The 25394-nt window shown below is 46.9% G+C and overlaps 1 protein-coding gene and 1 long non-coding RNA gene across 13 annotated transcripts in view; one reads left to right on the forward strand and one right to left on the reverse strand.

The window, feature by feature from the left end:
* Window positions 1–25394, reverse strand: part of Atxn7l1 (ataxin 7 like 1) — a 233489-nt gene that overhangs the window by 54445 nt on the left and 153650 nt on the right. Inside the window, exons 1-3 of one of the 12 annotated variants that reach the window (XM_048415593.3) lie at window positions 8067–8250; window positions 7296–7390; window positions 7006–7209 (exon numbers count right to left, since the gene is read on the reverse strand). The exons of 7 other annotated variants lie outside the window; for them this stretch is intronic. The gene's annotated coding sequence lies outside the window, so the exon portion shown is untranslated. Of the gene's footprint in view, window positions 1–7005; window positions 7210–7295; window positions 7391–8066; window positions 8255–17532; window positions 17681–17799; window positions 17917–25394 lie in introns of those variants that run through there. 4 more of the 12 variants (XM_048415595.3, XM_048415599.3, XM_048415598.3 and 1 more) reach the window with 4 other exon arrangements.
* LOC146892445 (uncharacterized) lies at window positions 17868–20394 on the forward strand. Its single transcript, XR_015004489.2, has 2 exons — window positions 17868–18006; window positions 19767–20394. It is a non-coding gene; the product is annotated as an uncharacterized LOC146892445 (long non-coding RNA).

Below are 25394 nucleotides of genomic sequence, written 5' to 3' on the forward strand. Positions count from 1 at the left end.
CCCTGATGGAACCAGAACTGAGCCCCCTTCAAGTTCTTTTTTTGAGCAAATCTTTCCTATTTTTCTCTAGTCTTCACTCACTGACTTGTTCAAAGCTGGTGGGGACTAGGGTATACAGAAATGTCATTTATTAGCCTTTGGTGACTGAGTGACAAAATCCTTATTTTTCTAAATTAGTGGTTAGAAACTGTTGAAGTAGTGGGTAGGGGAATTAATTGGGAACAATGTATAAAGATACACACGCCGCCGGCCATGGTAGCACACATGCTTGACCGCAGCACTTGGGCAGCAGAGATAGGCAGATGTCTGAGTTTGAACCCAGCCTGGTCTAAAGAGTTGGCTCGAGGCCAGCGTGGTCTACAAAGCTAGTTCCAGGCCAGCCATGGCTGCACAAAGAAATCCTGTCTTCAAAAAGTCAACATATAAATAAAAAATAAACACACACATTCATGAAAAATACTGTATGATACCCATTGCACTTTGTACAATCTAAAAAAATTAATTAAAAATTGAAGTTTAAAAAAATGATAGAAGTAAGCAGAGATGAACCACAAGAAACTGTCATTAGTGTACAAGAACAGGGATGAGGGGGGAAGACTGGCGATTCTGAAATCACCTTCATAGAGAAGTTGTGGTCATGGTCTTGGCCCATATATTATACCGTTAAACTGGTATAAACATTAAATCAATGATTTTTCTCGGTTTTATGTTTCCTCTATAAGCCCTCTCCCCTTTCTGGTTTGTTGCGACAGCATCTCATGGCCTCAATTCGCCAGGTACTTGTGGCTGTGGTGACCCTGATCCCTCATCTTCCACCTCAACCTCCCAAGTGCTGAAATAGACCTGAGCCACAACACCGTGTTTAAAGGGTGCTGGGGATTACACCCAGGACTTTGTACCTGCTGGGCAAACTGCATCTCCGGCCCCCATAAATCCTTAAATATCCATTTGAAAGAACAAGTTGCATGTGGGAGATATTTGTCAAAACCTGATGATTAATCAATGAAGTAAGTAGGCAACGACAGCCTAAGCGAAGCCAGCATTTCAGTCCTCCGAGCTTAGGGCAGGTAAGAAAAGCTACACAAGCACGTAAAATGGCAGAACCTGAAGTCAGGGCTGCACGGTGTTGGTGATCTGAGAGCACACTTTGGAACATGTGTGGAACGTGTTCCAGGCAGGGAAGGATGAACACACTGGCAGGAAGACCCTCGTTGGCATGAATCTGTGGTTCTCTAGCATGTGAAGACCTGTCTATTGAAGCCTTACACAGCTGTATCTTTGGGTGCAGAGATGGGGATTGTGACCAAAGATAGCAAAGTCTTTGCACTTGCACACACACATGCATGCGTGCACACACACACAGAGACACACACACATCATACACACACAAACAAAATAATGCACAGATAGTCTTCTATGGGCAAAGCTTTTGGTCAGGGGCCTTGACCTTAGCTAGGCCCCATCATGACTCTATTTCTACTCGCTCTGCTTGGAAAGGGTTGGTCGGACATTATATTTTTCATTCACTATGAAAATATTTAACAGACCTAAGCAATGTTAGAGGGAAGGATCCTGTCCCTCAAATTTTCTGTCTCTGCGAATGTGCACAGCTGTATTAACAAAACTGTAATCAACTGATATTTTCGACTATTCTTCAACTAACATTGTTTTATGTATATATACATATCTAATTCCCATGCTCTTGCCATATTCAGTCATTAACATTGCAGAATATTTAGCTACTCTCTTCCTGTCTGGCATTCTAAAAACTAACAAAGTGATTTAGGACTTCTTCTGAGGTAACAGAACATTCCCAGTGCGAAAGCTTGCGTGCATTCACATCTCTTGCTACATTTGTATTTCCAGACCAGAAGCCATTATGCTTGAAGTACCCACTGTTGCTCTACCCGAGAGAAATCAGAATTTCCCTACGAGACCACCACACAATTTAAATACTCAGCACATTAATACAAATGATTATGAACCAACTTTATGTCCCGCCACTTCTGTCCGTTGGCCATTTACTAATTAATTTACTTCATTATATGCACTGTCAGTTTTATATTAAGAAGTATTTTCTGTGTGCTCGTAACACTCTACTACATACCTGAATAATTTGCAGCACTTGGGTTTACAACTCCTTAGATGACCTATCAGTATTTCCATTCTGTAGTTGGGGAAACTGAGTCTCAGAAATACAGTGAGCTGCCCAAGGTGTGGTGCCAGGAATGAGAATGCTCACACCCCAACATGCTCTTATGTTTGAATACTTGGTGCTCAGTTGGTGGAACTGTTTGGGACGGAATAGGAGGCAAGGCCTTGTTGAGGAGGTGTGTGGCTGGGGGTGGGATTCTTTAAAAGACTCATATCATTCCCAGTCTTCTCTCTCTCTCTCTCTCTCTCTCTCTCTCTCTCTCCTTTCCTCTTATTTACAGATCAAGATGTGAGCTCTCAGCAGCTCTTGCTCTGCCACTGTGGACTCTAGCCCACTGAAGCTATAGGCCCAAATTAAACACTTTCTTTTTAAGTTGTCTTGGGTCTTATCATAATAGAAAAGTAACTAGACATGAAATCACAAACCCAGGCAATGTATATTGGATCTGAGGATACCTTTAGGACCTAAGCCTTTTCTTTCTTTCTAAAGGATTAAGTTAAAGGGAGGTGGAGGGGGAGTAGTGCATAGAGATGGCTCAACAGCTAAGAGCATTTATCCTTTTACAGAAGACACAAGCAGTCCACAACTACATGTAACTTCAGTTCCAGGGAATTGGATGTCCTATTCTGAAGGTACCAAGCACGCATGTGATGCAATACACACATGCAGGCAAAACATGTAATATAAAATGAATAAATCTAATAAAAAGTTATTTTAGAAACCCAAAAAAGAACGGGGGTGCTAGAGATGTCACTCGGAGATATGCTCGGCACAGCGCAGCAGGGAAGAGCTTGGAAGGGGCCACCATGGTGGAACAAGCATTCACCGATGTTACCGGGGTCTCCTGCTACCATCACCGCTGCTACCTGGGTCTCCTGCTACCATCAACACTGCTACCAGGGCTTCCTGCTATGGTCACCGCTACTACCTGGGCCTCCTGCTGCCGTCATCGCTGCCATTGTTAATCATTGCAGCCATGCACCGCCCCTCCACTGTGACCCTTCCCACACATCATCTCATTCATCTGTGAGGCTAGTTCTCCGCATTCTCCTGGAATGGATGCCTTCCCCAGATGGCCTTTCCTCTCGCGGATGACTACGCTATGTTTAGGGTTCCTTTAAGAGCATATCTCAATTCAGTTTTCCTCCACTGATCTGGAAGAGGTGGTTGTGGGGTGGGGATGCCTCTCTCCCACTTTCTAGGGACATTTCGGAGAGCGGCTAACTCCCCTAGGGACCCTGCCCTAGAGCTGGAGGAAAGCCTGAATGAATGAACCCTTCCATCTTTTTCTCATTTTATTCCCCAGGAAGCCAAGCACTCAGTCGCTGCTCGGCTCCAGCCCCTCTACATCCAAATACAGTTCTTAAATATCCAGGTAGTAGCCTGGGGGGCAATCCTGGGAACAAGCAGGAGGGGGCGGGGAGCTTGCAGCCACTAACTGAGGAATGAGAGCCCTAGTGTCTTCCTCCTTAGCTTCTTTTCTTCTCTGAGTAGTTCCACTTCAGTCAAAACTCAGAATCCTCCCTTCCCTGATCTTTCTGTCTAGAGGATATTTTCATGATGATAGCATCAGTATCCTGCATTGAGTCCTCCACAAAGATGTCTTAGGAACGGCTGAGCTGGCCACGGGCATCCAGTGTGCTGCTTTTAGGAAGAAGTTGGGAGTTTTCCAATACCGTTTTTTAAGGGGCCAACCCCATCCTAGTAAACCTGGAACGCCACAGATGCTCGTGGCCTTCCACAGCCGTGTGAGCAAGTGCAGGCAGAAGCTGGAGTCTGACAACGCGCTCTCCACCAGCTTCAGCCCCAGAGGCAGCCAGTGAGAGGGCCATTCTCCACATTCCGTCTCATCCCTGGATTCTATCCGCTTTGGCCTCTAAGGTGAGGATATATCTCTGGGAACACTCTTGAGTTCCGAAAGGAACTCCATCCACAAGGAAACTGGATGGGCTGGTGAGAAGGCTCGGCGGTAAGGATGCCTCCAGTCCTGAGTTTGAGCTCCAGGACCCACACAGGGCAGAGAGGTCTGACTCCAGCCACGTGTCAGACATGGTGAGTGTTACCACCCACACGGCAGCACGCGTGTTCTCTTGAAAAGCCACACAACTGCTAGCTTCTGGGCAATAGATAGGAATGGGATCTTTGCTCAATTACGAATGGCGACCATGGTTGTGCAGGCTTCGAAGCCTTGACTGACTGGTCCCAGAGATTGTGTCCTCTCCCCATGTCATGGGTCTGGGATAGTCTTTTCCCTCCGCACTTTAGAAAGACAACTTCTCCAGTGGGTCTGGAGGATGCATTTGCTGTCTCAGAGCTACCCCAGGGTTCCTGCGTGCGGTCTGATAGTGAAACAGCTCCTTATCTTTGCTCCCTTTCGAAGCATTCTCTCCCCCCACCCCCAAACCTGCTCTTAGCTCAGCATTTATATGGCAGCACATGCTTCTGGCACCAGCCACTGCTGGGTAGGATCTGGGGAGTCCCAGGGATTTTCCGGGGCCTCAAATAAATTCCATCCGCTCTCGGGATGCTCTCATGAGATACTCAACCTGGCTACAGGGGAAACTCACGAGAAACAATCGTGAGGATGATATACTTTAAAGGGATTACACTTTTTCTGGAGGTACCCCAGTGATAATAACAGGAAGTAAAAAGCATGTACAGTCTTTGATCTGGTAATCTGGCAATGCTTGCTTGAAAAAGAGACCTCAAGGAAATATCTCAAAAGGGGCAGGGGGTTGGGGGGTGGAGGGGTAGTTCAAAAACATTCTCAGTAGTGTTGTTTACAGTAATAATAATAATATTAATAATAATCATAATCATAAATGCTACAAACAAGACACTCGAAAGTGACCGGTAGGAGAGCTAGCTCAAGCTGAGCAAACGTGCAGTGAAATAAAACACAAATCCTCAAGAAGTGGAATGCATCACCAATACTGAGCAAACATTAATCACTACTTAATTAGTGTAAGGATGAGGATAGGGAAGGACCCAGGACCGACTGTGTACTGGGCTTGTTAAAGCCATACGATATGCAACAAGGGTAAAAGCCAGTCCATCAGCCCAAGAACTGTGCCAGCCACAAACAGAAAGGACAAAGCTGAGAGAGCAGATGCAGATATGGAGGGAGGAGGCAGGAGAAATGAATGAAGTCTCACTTCATTCATTCACCGACTTTTCTTTGAAAGCATTCCTTGCCACTTCCCCTGCGGCCCCAGGACGCGAGCACTGTGCACCACAATGAAACCATAGACAGTGTCATTTGCTGAGTCTGGGTAACCAGAGACTTCCCAGACCCCAGGCTGGGCCATCGCAACTCTTCTCTGTGTGGCTAGAGAACAGACCTGCCTTCCTGAGGGCAGCTGCCTTTCCTGGCTTGCTGACCTCACCCGCAGCCAGACACTACCTTCCTGAAAGGGTGCGCCTTTCTCGCCAGGCATAGGGACACCCACCTGTAATGCCAGCACTTGGGAGACTGAGACAGGAGGATTGAGAGATGGGGACCATACTAGGTTCACAGTCTCAAAGCAACAACGCTGCGATCAACAGAAGAACACTGGGTTTTCGGTTGCCTTGGTTGTTCCTGTGTTTCACCCCGAACAATGGCAAACTCACCAGGGATCCTCTTGTTCCGTGTTAGCCTTCTCCATAGGCACCCCCCTGTTCGACAACCCATGGAAACACACTGTGGGCTGTATAGGCATTACCATAGCTCTGGTAGTTTCCTGCTCTGGGATAAGCCACTGAGCTCACCTTACATAGACAAAGTGAACCTCATCCTCAACCAAAGGGCACTGAAGGAACACGTGCAGCCAGAGGCTGGCAAACGGGAGGCACACGCCTAGGTATCTTTGAGAAGCTCTGACAGGCTGGCATCCCTAATATTGAAAATACCAGAACAGCTGGATTTGGTGTCTCTGACTGTCTGGGGGCAACAGCAGCAGCCTCTGCCCAGGACCTGGGGCTGTGCACACCAAGGGTTCTGTCTGCTGTGGACATGATTAGCCCATAGTTCACAGAGATGGATCCTGGGCACAGGAGGCACAGGCGTGCCCCAGGCCTCTGTGCAGGGCTATGCCAGCAGTTTCTTCAGTCTTGCGACAGCAAGGCTAGGGCCTCCAAGCTGTACCTTTTAAGAAATGTCCTGAGGTGATGCTCATGCTCCATCAGCTTCGGGAGTTAACAGAAATATGGACCATAGTTAACACTATGGTCTCTGGAATCCGAAAGAACCGGGCTGCCACCCATTAGCCCTGTGACTTGGACTAATAATGTAACCCCTGAACCCCAGTTTCCCCATTACATATAAGGGAGACACCACCCACATTAAAGATCACGACTCGGTAGGAAGCCTCTGGCACATGCAGCCTCTCCCCCAGTATACGATCAACCACGTTGTAATTGCTGGCTTCCCTGTATTATACCTGGGAACTCTGAGGGCAGGAATCTTGTTTATCTCTGACATTTAATACAGTGAGCCCTCACAACATCCATGGCTAGATAAAGAATGTTGAGAGGATCAATCACAGGTAGAGACCACCACAATGCCAACTCATAGTAGACACTATCAATTTCCTGACACATGAAAAGTAGATTTAAAGAAAAAAATATCTCAGCAGCTTGCCTAAGTGACAGGTCATGGCCTTTTCCCTAGCCCAAGTTGAAAATTTTCCGTTCGCGTGAATCCTGGGAAGCACAGTGTTTGAGGACACAGGTTGAGATGCAGAGGCCACCTCTGCTTTATTTCCCTGTCAGCCTCCAACTTGGACGGCGCAGAGCCCTGGTCTCCTCCAAGAGAAGGTCCAAAGTCTGCCCTCAGTGCCGAGCTCCCAGTGTCACTCAGGGCCACTCACCCAGCAGGTTGTCATGGTCCCCCAGCAGCCACTAACGGAACCACGTCTGTTCTCCTTGGAGTGGCAGTTGGTAGTGGCAAACAGGAAGTTGTCTTGAAGCAGGGTGTGGTTACGCCTGTCAACACAGGCGTACAAAGCCGCACGTTTTCCTCCCCCTCTTTGCTCCTTCCTCTCTCTCCTTCGGAGAGAAAAACCTGAGCTGTTCTGTTGAAAGGTAAACTTTTATTACTTTTTGCGGGACCAGTCATCGCTACCTTACAAACGAAAACCGGGGGCAGAATGGAGCTTACAGTATAGCAGAGGCCTGGCTTCCTGTCTGTTTGTCACTCACTCTGGTGTATCTCTGAGAAAGCAGGTGCCTTCGAGTGTATGAACTGTTCTTTTCCTGCTCCATGGGCACGCAAGAAACAAAATTCTAGTTTGACAGCAAGCCAAACAAACACATTCCCAATCATTTTAACGAACACAGAGACAGTGGACTGGCCACATGCTATATCTGGGACCCAGCGAGTGTACACACTAGGCCGAGGACCATCCATGAATAGGAACGAGGGAAAACACGGTCAGGAGTTTCAAGCCATGTGCAACATTTGACAAGACCCGAAACAGTTCTTAACGGAGACTGCACGTGAGAACAACAGAGAAAGGCCGTCTCCCAGCGTGTAAAGGCAGGAAGTGCTGTTCAGGCTGCGTGTGAACACTGCAGAGCAGAGGTGGCGAAAGGCAGGAGGGGGCACGATAGCTGGCTCCCCAGAGCTCTCAAAGGTGTGCTATAAAATTTTCCATTCCTCTCCTCTCCCCAGACCCGAGACTTGAGTCTCCAGAAGGGCTGTCTGAAATAGCCCAGTCCCCAGCCTCCTACTCCTGCCCTCTTTCTGAGGCAGCTGCTCTCCCGCCCTGCCTGCTCCAGCTCCTGCCCACAGGTCTACACAGACACTCATCTGTCTGAGTGCAGCCATGGGCTGCCAGCATGCTTCACCTGCCAGACTCTCTTCTGTGACCTAAGTCCAGCCCCATGCCTTCCTGGAGGGCAGGCCACCCTAGCCTGTGTTCACACTTACACTTCGCGGAGAGGCAGCCTGACCGTTTGGATAAGGAGACTGAGCCAACGACAAGCTGGGTAATGGTTCTCTTCTAGTAGCTGTTTCCTGGCTGCGGGCCCTGGCCAGTCATAACGCTTCACTTCCCCTTTAAGAGAGCACACCCAGATGAGATTGAGGAAAGACGCATCAAGAAAAGGGCAGGCAGTCCGGGGTGCATCCTGAATTCGGCCGGGCGATGAGCGTGGGTTTTCCTGAATCCCACACATGAGGTGTGGTCAGAAGCAGCCAGTTTCTCAGAGGCTCAGGAGAGCGCTCTCTAGGTTAGAGGGGGGGTGGGGGTGGGGTTCTCCTGCAGTCCCCTAGGAGCTGCTGTCCAGCCTACCTGGGTCCTAGGTGGCCAGGCTTTCTGGTCTCCTTCCCCACGGGGAATGCCCATCCTGAAGAACAGTGCCCATTGGGGCCTATGCTTTGAAGACCATTATTATCATTGGAAAACCCCAAGGGACCATGCTATTCTTAATTTCAGTAGGGTTTTCATTCATTCTGGACATTTTGGGTTTTGTTAATGTTGTTGTTGTTTTTCCCTGAGCTGATTCCTCATGTAACCCAGACTGGTTCTGAAATTTCTGTGTAGGTGAGGGTGACTTTGAATATCTGATCTTCCCACCTCCAATCCCAGTCTCCCAGACACAGGTGTGGGCCAGCAGTTGTGGCTCTCATTCTGGGTACTTAGAAACTTTCTTCCCTGACTGTGTGCAAAGGTCAGCCAGCTTGTGGGAGAGGGGCCAGCCCTTACAGAGATAATGCTTCACAAAGGGCCTTGGGTCACATGACTTAACATCTATGAAGTATCTGGAGCAGACAGATACATAGAGACAGAGTATAGATTAGCAACAGGAGGCAGAGGCAGTCGGCTCTCTCGTGCATTTCAGGGCAGCCTTGTCTACAAAGCGAGTTCCAAAGCAGCTAAGACTAGAGTGAGACTGTCTTTAATAAAAAAAAATTCAATAAATCAGTGTATTTGATGAATGAAAAATGAGGATATGACTGCTCTTAAGTATGACTGAGGAGAAGGATTTTATTATAGATATGAGGGGGAGAATAGTCAGAGGCATCTGGCAGACTTCAGACTGAATCAGGCCATGGGGAGAGGGGCAAGAGAGGGAGAGAAGAGAGAGCGATGAGAGGGGACCAATGGGTGAAGAGAGGAGTCTCCGCGCAAGAGGCCAAGAGTGGAGACAAGAGTCAAAAGAGCACCTGGTGGAAATGACTGGGAATAGAAAAGTCTGGGGTAAGAGAAGGGAAAAGAAGCCCAGCTGGACTGGAATGGTTTAGGGAAGGGGCGTGAGAAGGCCTGGGAGGAGGAGCCACAGGTACTGAGTGAGTTTTGTCCAGGGGTTCTCCAGGACCTGACACCTGAGAACTCTTTTTCTGCTCTCAGAACCTCTTTTGGGTCTTGTCCAATGTACGTTTTGAAAACCTGGCTAATACCTGGTGAACCATAAGTCATTTCCAGGTGAGCAGCAGCCACCTTTTCTAAGGAATACTGAAAGCAAGTCTCCGAAGAACAAAAGCTCCCAGGAAGATCCCAGGCTGTGAGAAAGTGGGATCCATTCACACAAGGCCCCACACTCCAGGCGAGCCTTGCAGAGATCATCTCGTGACAACTAGCCAGCCTGACAGTGTAACGAGAGCCAGAGCTGGGAGTCTCTGTGGGAGAATTAGTTAGAGACAACTTTTTCGCTGAATTAGGGAGAATTAATGCTTTTCTGACTGCAGGGCTGAGCTAGTCTGTGTCCACCGCTGTTTCTTGGAACGGTGTCTGTGTGGACGACGGGGTGTGAGCTGGAAAGACACTGGCCAGGTCTCCTTTCTGGATCATCTGCAGCTTTGGCTGGAGATAGTCTGCTCCAGCATGTTATGCTGCGAGCTTTGTTCTCTGGACTCCAGGCCAGCTGGTCAAAGGCTCCTGGAGCGCACTGCCCCTACCCAGGGGACTACCAAGAAGCGGTCTGCCGGATGTTGCAAGGCTTAGCAGTTCAGAGAAGATGAAAAAGCGGTCCCATGGCCTGGGAGCCTGACTCGGGCCAGAGTCAAACAGCAACAGCTCTCCTGGAATCTCTGCTGAGAGTTCCGGGAAGACCTGGAGGTCAGAGGTGGACACTTCCCATGGCCAGCTTTCCTGGTGCACTCTGGTTCTTCTTCTGCCTGGCCCATTCTTTCTCCTCACCTCAGGTGCCCCACAGAGTAACTAGGTGGCCTAAGTTTTCAGCACACAGGTGGCTTAAGATTATAAGATGCAAAATTTATGTTGCCGTAGCTCCTGAGAAACAGCAGGTTTGGAAGTGTAGCTCTAAACACAAAAACAGGAAGGGGCAAAGTCAAAACGGTGCCAAGGCCGGTTCCGCAGAGCAGGTAAACAAATGGCTAAGGAGAGCCTGGGCAGAGATGCTCCACCTCCCTAGCTATCAGAGAAATGCAAATCACACCTAAAAGGGGCTAGCACTCCAGCACACTAGAATGACTATTTAAACAGAGGAACAGAACGGGAGCTGTTGAGGACGAGGAGAAAATGGAGCCTCTGTGTAGCGCCGTGAGCAATGTAAAATGTGATAGCTTCCGTGGAAAACAGCATGGTAGTTCCTCAAAACATTAAACTAGCATTACAGTATGATTCAGTAGTTCCACTTACGGGCATATACCTATATGTATATCACGTCCAAAATAGCATCACTCTGAGGAGCTAGTAGATGAAAGCGGCACAAGGCTTCACAGCCGAATACAAAACACGGCATGTGTGTCCATCTGCGCACGAGAATGGGCTCGCTTCCTGTAGCTGCGAGCCAGACAAAAGCAGGTGAGGGGACGAAGGGTTTGTCCGGCTTACAGTTCAAGGCTACACTCCACCATAGGCTAGGTCAGTCACAGCAGTTGGAGCTTCAAGGAGCTGGTCCTGTCACACCCATAAGCAAGAACGAAGAGCAATGCATGTACGCACGCTTACTGCTGAGGGGCCTTCTCTGCTCTGTGATTCAGGGTCCCCGGCCTAGGGAATGCTGCCACTTCGAGTGAGCTAGTCTCCCACCTCGACCACCTCGTCCACCTCGACCAGCACAACCGTGGCTTTCAGATCTGCTCATGGAATCTTATCTGGACAATGTCTCGCTGAAACTCTTCCCAGATAATCCTAGGTGGTGTCAAGCCGATAACACTCACTAACCTCCAGGGGCTGATGGAGATGTCCCGTTTTGTGAAGGCACTTGCTGCCATGGCCAGATGACCTGAGTTCCATCCCCAGGACCACCATGAAATGAGAAAAACAACATCTACAAGGTGTCTTATGACCTCCACACAAGTAACACACACCCAGATAATAAACAAACAAACAAACAAACAAACAAACAAATGCCCTATTAAAACAAAACAAACCTCTAACCATCACAGTGTGGTATTCAGCCTTAGCAAGCGAGGGCATTCTGACACATTACCCTACGGATGAACCTTAACAACATCACACTAAGTGAAACTGTCCAGCTGAAGAAAGGCTATATATACTGTAGGGTTCCCTTGGTAGGAAGCAGTAATAGTCAAATACAGGCAGCCGGGGGAATGAGAGTGGGCAGGAGTTGGGCAGGGAAGGAGGAGCCTCCTGTTATCTATTAGTAGCCCCGGTGTCAGTGCTTTGTAAATCCAGGAGTTCTGGAGATGGTGGTAGCAAAGATTATAAAACAATATGATGGTACCAAATGCATTTGAGCTACACGTTAAAATTAAGATGGTCCAGGAGCCTTTAATCCCAGTAACTGGGAGGCAGAAGCAGGCAGATCTCTGTGAGTTCAAATTCAAGGCCAACATGATCTACACTGTGAGCTCCAGGTCAGCTAGGGCTACATAGTGAGACCCTATCTCAAAAATCAAACATAAAACAAAACAAAAACAATGACAACAAAAGATCTCTCCTTTGGAGAGATGGCTCAGTGGTTAAGAGTATTTGCTCTTGCAAACAGTCCAGGTTCAGTTCCTCGCACCATATGATGGTGCACAAACATCTGTAACTACAATTCCAGGGCAACCAAGGTCCTCTTCCTGTCTCTGATGGCGGCAGGCAGACACATGGTGACTTACATGCATACAGTCAAAATACCCAGACACATAAGATAAAGTAAATAAACCTAAAGTTAAAAAATAAATAGTCAAAGGTGGAATCACCCCCTAACGGATGCATGAATCAAAAAACCTATAACACAGTAGTATGATGAGAAACTGTTTGACAAGAGGAAGGAATGACGTATGGTGTGTGCTATCACAGGGCTATCACACACACGAACCTCAAGAAGCCAGGCGCGCCAGGCCATACATACTGTACGCTTTCATCTCTGTACAACGTCCAGAGGAGGCAGAGACCAAGGCAGATAAACTGACGGCTGTCAGGAGCTAGCAGGGGCAGAAGGAGGAATGCCTGCTACATAGTGGGTATGAATTCTTATTGTGAAGTAAAGAAACATGTTGAAACTAGATAGAACCGGCTGCCCAACACGACTGTATTCAATGCCAGTGAGTTATCCGGCTTCGAACAGTTAATTTTATGTTGTGTGAGTTTCACCTAGGCAATAACGGTAAAACCCCAGCAGATGACAGCGTCCAGCGTGAGCTGGAAACAACAATCTGTTTTAAGATAACAACGGAAAGTTACCTGCAAAACCCTGCTTGGAGTCGCTTAAAGGAGGTAATTTTTAAGTTAAGGTAATTAAGGCAGCCAGCAGGAGACAGCATACAGGTATTCTGAAACAACAGCTCCCCAGCGCTGCCAGTTACGGTCCATGAATGAGTATTATTTGTCTTAAGCAAGATGCATCCTCCCTGCCTCTCTGCTTCGGCAAGAGGGTCCCCTTTGATGGCTTTGATGACAGCAGATTGCTGTGCTTTATCACTGCTGGGGGGATGTTCTGATTCTAATGTTTTTGTTGCATAAAGTAAATCTGGATGCAGATAACAACAGTGACATCACGGCCACGTGCAGTGCCGGCAGGGTTTTACCGGCTATCGACAACAGGACTCAGAGACGCAACTTCCCTCTGTGGCCCCTGCATCCCTGGTACAGCTGCCGTTTGCATTCAGGTGCTCACTGCCACCCAGGGTCTTAGGAAGACAGCTTGAAATCAGGACTATCAGACTTTAAACACTCACGAGGACCCTTCTTCCAACATGGCTGTCTCCCTACCAGCAGGGCTGCAGGCCTCTTGGGTGCTAATCTCCAAGGCAGCGATGACCAAATAGTGAGAGCAGACAGCAACTGCCTTTCCCAGAACTTCTGAAAACCCCAGCATTCATCCGACTCCCATCCTCAGGGTCACTACTCCAGCCCCTTCTCTAGGGGGAACACCCTCAGCCACCTTTTGAAGCTGTTCCCCACAAAACTTTGTTTGCACTCCTGCCCTGTCCTGGGTTCCCCCGGCTCCCAGCGTTCCTCACAAACTGGAATTCGGAAGGGAACACATTCCAATGAACACATCCTGCTCAGCTCCTGGCTGTCTATTCTGGACATGGTTCTCTATCAGTGGAAGGTCCATCCAGATGTTATATTTCTTACAACCCTACACTTAAGCCTTAGGTCACACTGTTATCCAGTTGTGTTAACCCACAGGTACCCTTTAAATGGTCGCCTTGCTGGACTGCATCTACTGTTCAGGCTTGCTGAGATATTTACGGACCCCAGGCACCAATGAACCCATTGTCCAACTGGAAACCTGAGAAGCTCACCCCCGACACCACACTTCTGAGCAGCGGGCTCCAATCATGTTCCGGAAACCAAGACCTATGAACAGTATTCTCTCCAAGTGCAACCAGACTTTGTGACACCCAGGGTACGGAGGCTACTGGCCCACCATCCTGGTAAAGATCCCCTCGGTGACACTGACAGACACATGACAGCCCTTCTCCGAGGAGAACTAACACAGTGGGCATTATGCAGAGTCACCAAACGTGTTTACCACTGCCAGAAACATTATACTGATGAGGTGATGTTCTAGTTCCCACCCAGTCCCGAGTGGCCATCCATACATAAACTACACAGCAGAAATGGGGAACAGGAACTCAGGCGTCCAAAGCTGGAGCCCAAATCCCAGTGCTGTTAACTATTGATGCTGTCTCTAATTCACGACTTCCTGAGAGTGTGACGAGGTCTTTGAAGAGGTCATTAGGAAAAGAATCTAATGCAATAGGATTGGGCTCTTATTTTAAAAGGATGGGGTACCAAGGACAAGAACTCAGATGATGTACCTTGAAAAGGCAGCAAGTCTGGTGCGGTCATGTGTAAGGCTTCAGGGGACACCAACCCTGACAGTGTGGTGGTCTTGGAATTCAGTCTGCAGAACTGTGAGCAAATGAGCTTCCGTTGTTTAAACTACCATCTAGACTGACTCCAAAGCCCCTTACATTTACCGTACTGGAGCGTAGAGAACCAATAACTTCCCGCATAGTCACAGCGCAGCTCTAAGGTCTACAGAGGCCAAAGTGGGTACAACTTGGTGCTTGTTTCCAGCAGATCTGCTACCCTGCAGTCCTGCACTGAAGGTATGCACACAGAGCAGGGTACTGGAGTGATGGACACAGAGCAGGGACCCTGGAGCGATGCACACAGAGCAGGGCACTGAAGGCATGCACACAGAGCAGGGCACTGGAGTGATGGACACAGAACAGGAACCCTGGAGCGATGCACACAGAGCAGGGCACTGGAGGTATGCACACAGAGCAGGGCACTGGAGGCATGCACACAGAGCAGGGCACTGGAGTGATGGACACAGAGCAGGGCACTGTAGGCATGCATACAGAGCAGGGCACTGTAGGCATGCACACAGAGCAGGGCATTGTAGGCATGCACACAGAGCAGGGCACTGGAGGCATGCACACAGAGCAGGGCATTGTAGGCATGCACACAGAGCAGGGCACTGTAGGCATGCACACAGAGCAGGGCACTGTAGGCATGCATACAGAGCAGGGCACTGGAGGCATGGACCATGTGCACACAGAGCAGGTGACTTCAAGAGCAGCCTGCAAATAGCCAACTCCTTTAATCAACTTCCTTTCCCGGTTTTCTTCCTTCTCTGCAAGGCTCTGACTAACCCACATATCATTAATGTGGTTCTAGAAAAAGGCAAGACCTTGGAGTGAGCGGATTCACAGCTCATAACATAGCCACCCGCTCTCTCGCTAGTTTGATAAACCCACTTTAAGCACCTGGTCCAATGCCACCACCAGCTAGGAATTGGCAGAGTCTCCAGGTTTCATCTGTGCTCCGTTCCTGTGGAACTCCAGGACCGTGCCGGTCCTCAAGTTTCAAACCGAGTGTGGGGTGGGCAGAATCAATCCTGGGACAAGAAAGGAAGACTCAGCGGCCTGCGGGGCCACGCACAACTGCAGCAACAGCAGATATGACATTGAGCTATGGCAGAGTTGAAGAATCAAAGCGAGGAAGGAATACATAGGCAGGGGTAGGGTGGGTGACGTGCTCTAGGTGCTCAAGGAGACAGAGCTGGGAGGCATCTTCACATGTCCAGATACGCCAAGTGCAAACTAGCTGAATGAGATGCAAACGTCTATAACAGAACAACTTGAGAATTGTCGCACTACCGCCACGTAAGTCATGAACCTCTTCACCCATGTTGTCTGTAAGATTACATGCACAGTGAGCCTGGAGCCTCCGCTATTATAGCTGTCTAAGATGTACAGAACCAACACACACTTCAAACCAGAAGCCGGGAAAAGATGGGCCTCACTCACTCATACCAATCTGACAGAGAGGGAAGGACGGGGCTCTGGTGACTGGGGAGCAGAATGACTCTAACCAGAACAAAGCCTCGCTCTTATTTTTTGTTTGTTTGGTGAGACAAGGTTTTCACATAGGGTCCTGGCTTGCCTGGAACTTGCTACGCAGAACAGGCTGGCCTTGAACTCCGTGTAGAAGATCTGCCTGCTTCCACCCGCTACCTCTACCCCGCCACCTCCTACCTCAAATGCTGTAATTAAACACATACACCACTCCAACTGAGAAAACAGTTTGCCCACTGTAGATGGAGCAGCAAGCAGGTGACAGATGTCTATGCTGGGCCTCACTACCCACTCTTCAGCTCCTCTATGAAAGCATGGGGCATAGGCCAGAAGGTAAAGGACTTGAAGCAAGCCTGCTATGTCATTGTGCTCTCCAAGGTTAGCAGAGACAGAAAAACTACACTTTTAAATGGATGTGAGAAATGTGAAGGAGAAAAAGAAATTATCACCCTGAAGAGGCTGTAATGATGTTCAGCTCGGGCTTAATGCTCATGCATACTACTTTGGAAATTTCCATTTCTACTGGAGTTGGGGTGACATCGGTATTGGGAGCCACTGTTGAGGAACCCCCTCGTGCGAGGGAAGCACCCTGCCCCCTCGGCAGGCTTTCCACTAGCAGGCTGAAAGCTTGTTTATGGCTTTCTCCCTCCTTTTCGATTTGTTTAGTTTAAAATATTTACCAGCGGCACAATGAAGTGTCTCATTTGCAGCGTTCTCCTGGACCATTAGAAGGGGACGCCACACTCATGATGCTAATGAGCAGTCACTTTTCCATGCAAATTCCAGGACTAGCAGCCTGGGAGATGGGAGGGAGGCGCTCAGGTACGCTGCCATCGAGAGGTTTTTTTTTAAAAAAAATTGCAACCATTCAGTGGGCAAGGCAGAGCAAGTTATAGCCAATGGTTCCAGTAAATATTACGGGGGAACGCTTTTTATAGAGTCCTAACTCTAGCAAAGCGTTTTCTTACGTGCCCAGTTTTAGTTTTCATTCAAACCTGCCTGGGAGCCCCCGTGCCTGATAATCTACACGGATCACGTGTGAGGGGGCACGTCTTTCAGCAGCGGGCGGCTGGGAGTCCTTCTTTACCACGCGGTCAGCGTCTCTATAGTCGCTTCAGCAGGACAAACTTTCCAACCCAGGAACTTCCCATCCGCCATCGCCGCCGTCCCATCCCCCAGACGCTGACACTCGCCAGCTGGCTCCAGGACAGGTCGCGGGCCACCAGATGACAGCGCTCCCGTGAGTTGAACTAAGCAACTACTGCGAACTTGTTTTTGTGTTGGTTTGAAACAATACCCAACCCTTTCGGGAGCGCCCAAGAGGAAATGGCACCACCACTTTCATTTTGCTCCATCTGTGACACCCAAAGGAAACAGCTCGGCAGGAGACGATCCCCGGGGGTCTGCGGACGGCGGCTGGGGAGCGCTAGCAAGTGACCTTCCAGAGAAATGATTTTTCAAGAGCGATAACGGCCTGTGCTGCACATACATTCAGCGTCACTCTGTCAGCGTAGACAAGAAATCACTTTCTACAGTTGGAACAGAAACGCCTTATACATCCTCATTTCTTAAAAAAAAAGTCTATAAATAACCCAGGATCAGCAAAATTATGCAAAACACCCTGCTAGAAGAAGAAATGTAAACTAAAACCACTTACAGAGCGACTCTGGCTGCCAACTTAATCTGATGTTGCGTCGACTGTAAACATGTTGTACTTTTGGAACCTGAAGTGATCCATATTAGCACAGATGCCATCAAAGAGAGGGGGGAAGGGAGAGAGGGAGGGAGGGAGGAAGGGAGGGAGGGAGGGAGAGAGAGAGAGAGAGAGAGAGAGAGAGAGAGAGAGAGAGAGAGAGAGAGAGAGAGAGATTCCGCAACGCAACCACGAAAGGGCAACAAAAGCCTAGCCGCAAAACAGAGCAACCTGATTCGGTATTCTGCACGGTGCACGACCCGACGGCTGACCAGCTGCAGTCAGTACCAGCTCCCCTCGCTCGCACACGCCAACTGTTTTGACTACAGGCACTTGTTAAACACAGAGTTTCAGGTCCTACCAGTTGGACACCAGAAGTTCGCAGCACTGACCCAGTGCCAAAAACAACAAGCGCAGAAAGCGAAACGACTGCCTCGCGTGAGTGTTTGGTTAACTGTTTCTGCGAGCCTGAAGCAACCGCGTCCGATTAAGAATTTAAAAGATCTTAAATGACAAAAGCAAAAGATTAGCAACTGGAAAATGCACATAAATGTTGGCAGATAATGTGAAGACGTCAAATTACTTTATTGCGGGGGTGGGGGTGGGGCGGGGGTGTTTGTGTCACGTGACACATTGTGGTTATCAGCAGAAGGAACAGGGTGTTTCCTCAAGCATCTTCCATATGATTGGCTTAGAGAATTTGTAGAGAATGAGGACTTCTAGGGTTCTGGAAGTTGGTAAATCCCATAGGAGAAAAAAAAAGGATGTACTGGATAATGGGTTTCTTCGTTTTGTTTTGTTTTGTTTTGTTTTGTTTTTAAAGTGCAATAAAAAGACTTCCAAGTTATCTCCAGTGTGCATGCTGAGGCCCCAGGCTGGAAGCCTGGTCCTGGCTGGCCCAAGGGCAGGAGCCACACCTCTGGAGACTGCTTCAGGACTCCCTTTGGAATGAGGGATCCTGAGGACCAGCATTCTATCTAATCTAGTCTGGAGTCTACACTGTTGGATAGCGACTAGGAGAGGTCTTTACATCTTGCAAAATGAGATTTAAAAAATTCCATTGCTGAATAAGGCTTCCCATTTTTTCCCCCAGAATGCACCAAGCACCATCTACTTTTAGAGTCAACACAATTAGCCAAGTTACATTTTGGAGTTACTTAAGGATTTAAGGAAACTAAATTCCATGAGAACTGGGGCATGCATCTAGATATTTCGATTTGGGAGTAGGTGTAAACCTTCTGTTATTACCTATCATCTATCAATCAATCTATCTATCATCTACCATCTATCTTCTATCATTGTCCATTTGATTTGATCGACTTCAAACGTCTCTGCAAGTCATGCAAACCATAGGACTTGGTCTTTAGAATCCTGTGAGGTGGAGGGCAGGAACTGCTACTCTCACTCCATTTTCTGGAGCAGGAAAGCACAGGCTAGACTTCCCCAGTGTCGTGCAAAGAGGAGCAGACTCTACCACCCTAATCTTGGGGCTCAACCTTTGAGGATTTGTAGGTGTGAGGCTTTAGGATCTCCATGACCTTCTTCCTCCCTCTTTTCTTTTACCCCTCTCTTTCGATGCTTGGGGATTGAAGCTAGAGTTTTTCACATATTAAACACATGTTTTACATTGACCCAGACCCTCAGGAAGCCCTTAAAAACAAGCTGTGTTACTCCCGCTTTCACGGATAAGCAGGAGACTTAGGGAGGCTACATGATTTGGTTAGTACCAGCCTTCCCTCCCCAGCCCAGCCCTCTTTATTTGCCTCTATCATGTTTCCAGAAAACAGAATGCTAGAACTAAAAAGGTTGATCATAAATGTGTAAGAGCTCCCTTAATTTTTTTGGTATTCAGTGTAGCTTTCTGTAGCAGATTGCAGTCTGCCAGTAGCACGCAGAAGGCTTTCTCTCTGTGCTAGGGCAAACTCTGCACATCTGTGCTCCAGAGCTATTGTTTCAACAGGAGGCAACCCTTTCCACACTCTTTGTATCCTGTCTCTCTCTGATCCCACCAATTCTTTCACCTGTTATCCTTGGTTCCTCAGCCAAGCGTAGTTCAAGAAGAATATGGAGGGGTAGCCTTCGGCCCTGTCCACCTACACGCTGTGCAGTCATTGTGTCCATTTTGCTAGTGGGGGCTCTGGGTTTGCAGATCTTTCAAAGACAGGCCTTGCTGAATTTGTTTGTTTCTTCTTCAATAGAGACCACTGGAAATATTTAATCACACCGAGGTGCCCATCATAGCGGCTCTTTCCCCATGCTAACTGGATACACTCATTGCTGCAGCAGAGACCCCTGAAGCAGGCTTGCTGCAGGGCTTGGCTGTCTCTCTGAGAGGATGTGGAAGTGAGGCACCGTAGATGACCAGGCAGTCTGGTCTGCAGTGACAAAGTTCCTGGAGAGCACCGAACCTCACTGAAGTCTTTAAGACCGTTGGCCGATGGTGTGATTCAGAGAGGATGGGATGCTACAAGCCAGAGTCGGTTTGTCTTGGGACATCTTTAGCCCCATCACAGTCATTAGTTGCCCCCTCTGTATGTGACCTAACATTTTTGAGACTTCTAGGTGACTCTTCTGGAATGTATAAACACACCTTTAGTTCCCACAAACCAAAAGGCTAAGAATGTAGTCAGGTAGCAGCTGAGGCCTACAGCTGAGGCCTACACTTTGGAGTGACCCACCAACATACCAGTGAAGTGTCTGGATTTGTGATCTTCTTTTTTATTTTACCATGTTGGAATGTGATATTTGGGAAATTCTGAACCTGTGATCCCAGGCCATGGTCACTCATAGTTAGCTACAGAATAAATGATCTCTTTTCCACTTTGAGGTGAGAGTTGTGCTTCTTGTGGGTAAGCAGGGAAAACTGAGGATGTTTGGCAGAAACTGAAGACTTAAGGCCAGCAGTGGGGACGATGAATACAGGATGTGGGAGGGAACTGGTTAAGAAGTGAAGATTAGCAGGAAGCAGAAGCGGAATCCCTGAGTTTGAGGCTAGCCTGATCTACAGAATGAGTTCCTGAATGACCAGGGCTACACAGAGAAACTCTATCTTGGAAAAAAAAGTGAAGATTAGAAAATTCTAGAATATTTTGCTACCTCCCCATGAATCTTTATCTTGAAACACAACACATAAAAAAAATCATGAAAGAAAAAGCTAAGAAAGTTGGGTGTCAATTTGGATTTCACGTAGAGTGTAATCAAAGCCGCATGGGCCATACAGAATGATGGAATCCACACGTCCTCACTGTCTGGAAAGGCTCTGTGGTTGTGTGGAATGACTATGTGATGCCTCTTGTGGCTTGCAAACACTCATTTTGAAGGGGTTATTTGAGGTTGTTTGAAGAATAGCATGACATTTGCATTCATGCTGCCTGGGAAAGTATGAGCACTGGGTAAATCAGAAATCTTGGCAGGAAAATGTGTTTGCTTACAAGACACAAGTGAACATTTCCAGGTAACATGCGATTCCTCCTGAGCATCGAGTCCACTTTTATAAAACTCAAAAGTAGGACACATGTTTTGACAAGCACTGTCAGATTTAGGGAAGGCAAAACAAGATATTTAGAATTAAGACTGGGCCAGAGAAATGCCACCAAGGCTGATATCTGAGTTTTATCCCTAGAACCCACAGGTTGGAGGAAGATAACGGACTCCTAAAAGTTGCCCTCTGATCTGCACATGTAAAGTGGCTTGCATACATCCTCACACATCTAAAATAGGTCAATAGATGATAGATAGATAGATGATTGCTAGATAGATAGATGATAGATAGATAGATAGAGATGATAGAGAGATAGATGGTGGATAGATAGATAGATGATAGATAGATGATTGATAGGTAGATAGATGATAGATAGATAGATAGATAGATAGATAGATAGATAGATAGATAGATAGATAGATATAGATGATATAGATGATATCTGGTGGGGGGTAGAAAGGTACAGTGAATATTTCTTTTCATGCACTGTCAACATTTTTATTCAAATCAGAGGAAGTCTTTGCCATATCTATGGTTCTGAGGCATAGGAGTTATTGAGATGGCCATACCAATGTTACACATTGACCCAGGACTTTGTTTGCTCCCTACATGTGATGTCCACATTCATGACTGTGACCTCTACTGGCTTCAGAGTCGGCTTGAGCCCTTGGGTCCTAGTCACCGTGGTAGCCCTGCAGACTTTCCCAGCTAGTGTCTGCACTGGACTAAGTCGGCTGGACAACACCTGTGACCAGCTTTTAGCCCATATCCCAAGTGACAGTAACCAAAGTCATACGTTAGTTTTACACATATGATACCAGTGCCCTTAGACTTTTGAGGAGAATGGCAATTTTAGCTAGGCTTAACCAGGGTTTCAAACTGCACTAAAGTTTGAAAATGACTTTATAGTGAAGGTCAATAAATAGGGGGTGACTGCAAACTAGACCACTGGGTTGAAGGTCCTTGCAGCCCAATTACAAATCCTGACTATCCTTGTAAGTCAATGCCTAGCCACAGTTCAGAAGCTGGTGTTTTATACAATTTGAATAAATGAGTAAAATCTAGACATGAATCACTGCACAAACACAGTAAAATGAATACATTACATGTATGTAAGATTTGGTTGGGTACCTTCCTTCCTTGGTTTCTTTTTCTTTCTTCTATTTTGTGGTGTGTATTATCAAACTCAGAACCTTCCACATGCCAGGCAAGAGCCAGCCCAAATTAGGGGTGTGTGTGTGTACACCCACATGGGTCCCTGGAAAGCTAGAAGAGACCATTAGATTGCCTAGAGCTGGAGCCCCAGAAGGTTGTGAGCTGCCAGATATGGGAGCCAGGAACAGAACTCTGGTCCTCTGCAGGAATAGCAAGAGCTTTTATCTTCTGAGTCATCTTTTGGGCACATCAGAATAGGCATTTTTCTTTAAGCTGTGGTTCAAACTAGGGAGATCACAGACACACAACAGCATGCCCTGCTTATTATCACAAGACTGTCCAGCACTGACATTGTCTTAAGTATTATAACTAATCTAGACATGATCTAGGCCATATAAGAGGATGCAGGGGAACTATATGCAAAAACACCATTTTCTACCATTTTCCAGATGCCAGGGATCAAGTCTAGACCCTTACACACACCAATTAAACACTCTACCTCTGAGTTATCCAGGTCCCTTTTATACCATCGTACTTGAACACCTGAAGATTTTGGTCGCAGGGATGGCAGCTGTCCTGAAGCCAATCCCCACAGGGAAACTGAAAGGCACTGAATTTGGGCATTTTTTCAAGGTGGTGTCCAGGTATTTATCACTGTAAAACTGACTGCAATGCCTCAATTGGAGCTTTCAAAGTTTGGACACTTATCTACTTTAAGAGAGAAATTTTGACTGGCAATCTCTTGCGCACATTTGTATACAAAAGGGTAATACTGGTCTGCAGTATCTGGAAAGTCTTTAATGGATTTTCTTGTCTCCCCTCCCTGCCTTTCTCCTCTCTTTCTCTTCTCTTTCCATCTCATTTGTCTTAATTTTTTTTTAAATTTTAGGTTGACCTACTTCATGTGCTGCTGCAAAAGCAACAAGTGCTTTAACTCCTTTCTCTCTCTCTCTCTCTCTCTCTCTCTCTCTCTCTCACTCACTCACTCATTTGTTTAAAATCTTGGTCTGAACTTACTAAATGGGTAGTAAAGTTGGCAGACACAGGGGAAGCATTTCAAGCTATTCGCTCTACACGCAAATAGCCTCAGCTTCCCCATCTTCTGTCGCCCATTGGATTTTCCTGTATCTTGTCATTTCATTTTGCCTCTATATCCTTCTGTGAGAACCCTCCTTTCCTCAGACTGGAAATCAGTCCAATCAGCCTATTAGTATGTGGCATGTAAATCGCTCTCAAGAAGCCCGAGGTTGCTTGATGACCAGGAAGTGGTGCTGAGATGCAGATTTGGTACAGAGCCTTGCAGCACAGCACTGGCTCGTGACTGGGCTTCTACCGAGTTACTCAGTGGCAGAGGTCATGATATTGAAGTACTATTGAATGTGCGGCCAGAAAACCACCTCCCCATGCACATGACTTTCCTTTTTGAATGTAGTAAACTGATGGTTTGAGGCTCTGGCTGCTAGGGATATAAAATAATAGAGGATCTAGTCAGTGAGCTTTAGGAAGGACTGGGTCTGGTCTGTTGGGTGTGAGGTGGCTCAGATCCTCAGCAGCACTGCTGTATCTTAGCTGTCCACCCTAGCTGCCCTTTGCTCTACCCTACAGCCATCTAGTCTACCCCACAGCCATCTAGTCTACCCTACAGCCATCAAGCCTATCCTATAGTCATCTAGTCTACCCCACAGCCATCTAGTCTACCTTACAGCCATCTAGTCTACCCCACAGCCATCTAGTCTACCCCACAGCCATCTAGTCTACCCTACAGCCGTCTAGTCTACCCTACAGCCGTCTAGTCTATCTTCAGCCATCATGGATCCTTCCACCTAAAAACAAAAGATAAATTAATTAGGATGTGGAATATTTGGTTGCATTTTAAAAATTCATCAAGTTTGTATGTGTGGCAATTAAGCCGATTTATTATAACTAGCAAAAAAAGGAAATATGGTGTCCCTAAATAGCCTAAATAAGAAGTCAGGTACTAGGCTAAGCAAATTATTGGCATATGTATTCAATGGAACAACAGAAAATTATTAACATGATGGTGTTCGTCTCTATTTTCTGAAATGTGTCCACAATAATTCTCATTTTTACTGCTGAGAATAGAACCCTAGACCTTATACATGCTAGGCAGGCCTTGTACCACTGAGTTACATACCCGTCCTTTGAAATAATTCTACATGGAGAAAAAAATAAAAACAGGTTTCAAAGCAATGTCTATAAAAGGATTCCATTTTTACTTTTGCAACTATAAAATACACACATATTCAGGATACACAGTGAGAGCCTATCTTAAAATATATATGCATATAGACATTTATGTACAACACAGACTTTTTCTCATAGGAAAAGCTGGAAAGTTTTATATCAATATATATATATATATATATATATATATATATATATATTAGATTTTTCTGAAATTTTGGCAGCCTTTGCAGTAAAATCTTTTTTTTAAAATCTTCTTGGTAGTCTCTAAATTTTAAAGTTTAGTTGTTTTGTATTTTGTGCGTGTGGATGTGTAGGTAGAGGACAACTTGATGGAGTGGATTTTGTTCTTCTACCACGTGGGCCTCTAGGACAAACTCAGGCTGTCAGGCTTGGCAGCAATCTTCTTTGTCTGTTGAGCTATCTCACCAGCCCAGTTCTGAACCTGAGACTGATCTGGAACTCACCCTGAAATCCATGGCTAAACTTTTCAGTGTTTCAGTGTTTAATCAGCAAATAAAAATTGTATACTTCCAAGACACGCACAGTGCATTTTCTTTTATAATAAGAACAAAAGTAATTGTTACTTTAGAAAGAAAATTCCATGTTGTTAGGCAGAGTTGTACCTGTGTGGGCATTACTCTCATCTGTAGCCCATGCTACCCCAGTTCTCTTAAGCATTTGAAAGAGTTCTACTCACAGAGAAGGGTCAGTGGGAGCTAAGCACAGTGGTACATGTCTGTCATTCTAGTATTTGGGCAGCTAAGGCAGGAGGACTACAATTCAAGGCCCATCTGGGCTACAATTGCAGGATCCTGTTTAAAGAAAAAGGAGGTAAGTTGCAAAAACAAACAAACAAACAAAAAAAACCCAACTAAACAAAAACCCCTTTCTTGTGGTGCTGGAAATGGAATCCATGACCTGACACGCTAGCCAACTGTTCTGTCACTGAGCTGTCTTCATGCCAGGTTCAACTCATGGAGTT

This window comes from Myodes glareolus, chromosome 11 (genome assembly GCF_982192425.1).
Source record: "Myodes glareolus chromosome 11, mMyoGla1.1, whole genome shotgun sequence".
NCBI lineage: Eukaryota > Metazoa > Chordata > Mammalia > Rodentia > Cricetidae > Myodes > Myodes glareolus.